A 3,664-nucleotide genomic window follows, 5' to 3' on the forward strand; every position below is an offset into this window, starting at 1 on the left:
GCTGTGCAAATTTATGCACCTCAAGATTGAAACACTTCAAGCTATCATCAAAAAGATGAGATATGCAACAACATATATAAAATAAAATACTAAATAATAATCCACATAAAGGAAAGAGACACAAACGCTTGTCCCACTAATGTTTTTTACTTGCCTTAGTTAAGTTTTCAAATAATTACTGGGATCATTTTAATGTTTGTTAGTAAACCTTGTCACTAGTGCTGGTTGTTATAACCTTTCTGATGGATACGAATACATGATAACTTTAGCTTGAAAAGTAATCATTTCCAGCACTATAACACACACACACACACACACACACACAGTACTATGCAAAAGTGCTTAAAGTTATTATCAGCTTTTCCAAGAAATCTGCAGATTTTCCACACCTCCAAAGTCTTAGAAGTTGGTTGCATTTTCTGAATATCATTATCCAAGTAATATCAAACATATTCAATGATGTTAAGGTTTTAAACTCTGGAGTGGTCAGTCCATTGCTTTAGAACACCAGCAGCTTCTTTGTTTTATTTTCTGTTTTTTTAAGTAACGGCTTCTTGACAGCTACACATCCTTTCAGACCCATAGTGTTGAGTTGTCTTCTCACAGTGGAAGGATGGACAGAAACACTTGTGGATTTTATCCTATCTGAAATAAGAGTTTACCTTTATTTCCTCCTCTCTCTCAAAGATGAAAGCTTTAAGTACTGTTTATCTGATGGTGACAGATTTGTTTGTCTACCAGGCCTTGCATGGTTTCTAGGAGACCCATTTTCTTCATATCTTTTAATCAATTTTTAACTCTATCTTGGAAACTCCTGTTTTTTCTGAAAAAATAAATTGTACTTAATGGCTATTTTGACTGGAAAATAAATAAATGAATGGTCTCTGTACTTCACATCTAGCGCTCAGTTTGTCCTCATGGACATTCATTAACCGGGCAGTTAAGCTGCTAACCCAACCAACTGAAATAAAAGTTTCTCAGTTGTGTAAAATAGCCATTCTGATTCTCAGTGTTTACTGCTTTAGTATCACAATAATACTCAACACTTTGTATAGACCATTTTGCATGTGTACACAGTAATAGAGTTATACACTTTAAACTCAATAGAGAAGAAAGGATTTAAAGACTTGCTCTCAACAGAGAAGGAACGTTTTGCAACCCATGAGAGCACAGTTCATCCATATGGATAACATTTTAAAAAGTCTCACTTTTATCAAGTCTTATGACTGCTCCTCCCACACACATAGCCCATAAGCTTCACAGCGTATTGCTCTGGCTTGAGTGCATTAGTGACTGAAAGCTAATAATACAAAGTTTTGGGAATATAAAGGCAGACAACAAAATAAAACATATCTCAACAGCCAGACTAGTTTCTCCTCAGCCTTGCTTCTCTCAAAGATTTACATATAGTTTATGCAAAAGGTATCTTTGTCTTTCTAAACAGATCTTCATATTTGTGCATGGCATACACCATCAAAACAATATTGGTATATGCACACAGCAAAAGCATGACGGATAACTCGTCTCATATATATTCATAAAGTCATATCACACCATGCCGAACACTTTAAAAAAAATACAGGGGGAAAGAAAGAAAGAAAAGAAGAAAAAAGGCGACGAGTGAGAGGGGGAACAATCAATCAGAAGGCAATTCGCTGGCGGCTGCATATGCATCAGATCATGTCTTATGTCTTCAAGGATTTTCAGAGCGAATCGTAAAACAAAACTCCATTACCTCCTGCCAGAACATGCAAATGAATCCCACCATGGGGTGAGAGGGAATTAAAGAGCCTTCTCTAATCAATGACAAGCCAGGATGAAACCCTCCCATCCATTCCCTCTTCTCCAGCAACAAAGGAATACTACCCACCTCTTCCTTATGTAGCCACCGTTCTGCCACAGGGCAATACATACACACATATACGCACACGCACTGCTCCTGAGCATGCTGTGGTTACACTAGCCTGACCTGCCAGGATGGAGAAGATGGGCAGCCGAGGCCCCTGACTGTGACAACATGCCTCTCATTGCCCTCCCTCCCTCCTCCCTCTCTCTGTCTCTCTCTCTTCCTCTCTCACTCCCTCTCTCATTAAAAGCCATGTTGCTGAATTGCAGGTCTCAGGTGGGTGTTTATGAATTAGTGTCGTTTGTGTGTTCGCATGCAATGACAGAGAAGGTAGGGTGCCACACATGCACACGCACACAGATGCACAGGGCTGTGTAAATGACAGCCTGGGCCTGAGGATGTGTGCTGGCTGCCTGCTCGAGCTCCAGCCTCTCTCCTCGCTGCTCCTCTCCTCCGCTCCTCACTCCACCCGCCTCCCACCGCCAGCCTGCTACAGCCCGCAGGTAAGGAGTCTGCGGCGCCATATGGAGCGGGGAAAATTAACAACGAGGAGAAAATCTCCACAGCAGCAGGAGGCCTCTCTACCCTCTCTCTCTTGCGCACTTTCTCTCCCTACATCTTTGAATTTTGTTTGGGGGAGAGAGAGAGAAAGAGGGGGAGAATGTGATAAAATTAATGGGGTTCAACACTTTAACACAACACCGCCGGCAATATTTGCACAGAATGGCAAAAAAAGGGAAAAAAAAGGAGGAGATTTCCCCTTACTGTTCGGTCAGATTGTGGTATTATAAATCAGACCCTGGCTTAAGTATTTTATGCCCCTGTTTTATAAATGTACATTAACCCCATTTGCCTCTCCCTCCCTCTGGAAGCTAGTCCTGCACGAGGCTGGATCATGCTGAGGGAGATTCCATTGTCCCCGGTGTGTCCTCACGTTTGATGCCATCATGGAGCAGGGGTCCCCCACGGAGCCTCTCCCGGCCTGGGTCATTGATTACAAAGAGCCTCCTGGTTTTTGTCTGACAGATGTGAATCTGCGCTATTTAATTTGGAGCGTTCCCCTCAAAGGGATACCATTAGCCCCTCCAATAGAAGCGCAAATAGGATTCCATTAACAACTAGTGTTTCACAGTGGAGCTGGGAAATGTACCGGAGAACGTCATGCCACGTTTCCGGGGAGAGGGACGGAGAGAGACCTTTTGCATAGGAAATGCATCAAGTGTGATCGTGCGATAGAAAAACGTCCCCCTGACTGACCGACTGCATCGCTCTCTGACACTTGCCCTCGCCCAATGGCTTGGCAGTCTGTGCCTGCGAGCATGCCCGTGTCAAGCGTGTCCTTGTTTGGCATCCTAGGAGGGTGGGGTTAGTAGTTAAAATGTTAATAAGTGCAATACAGTTTTAATTTAACAGCCCTCTGCATTTCTAATCAGACCAGTGGCTGTGACTAAATGAGAAAAAGAGAATTCAATGCCTGGGCCACCTCCTCCTTTCTCTCATTCTAACACAGACGGCAATATACGCATCCGCTTTTTTGTCTCTGCCGTCGTTCAGTTAACTTGTTTAACCCCTTTAAATCACAGGCTTATTGCATACTAAAGCTTATTATTCAGTAACTACATGGACTGCAATGCAAATTTGCTGAGTTATTCTTAGGTTATTAGAGGGTGTAGTAAAAGTTTGGACCTGCTGGTGGGTCCTGGCCATTTAAGGGGTTAATAATCCCACTTTGGTGTATTCAACACTTATTTGTCTTTGTTTTTTTTCCCTAAAGACATCTATGCATCGGCTTTTGTCATTGACATGGAATGGAATCTA

The sequence above is a fragment of the Colossoma macropomum genome, unplaced genomic scaffold (assembly GCF_904425465.1).
Source record: "Colossoma macropomum unplaced genomic scaffold, Colossoma_macropomum, whole genome shotgun sequence".
In the NCBI taxonomy this organism is placed as follows: Eukaryota; Metazoa; Chordata; class Actinopteri; order Characiformes; family Serrasalmidae; genus Colossoma; species Colossoma macropomum.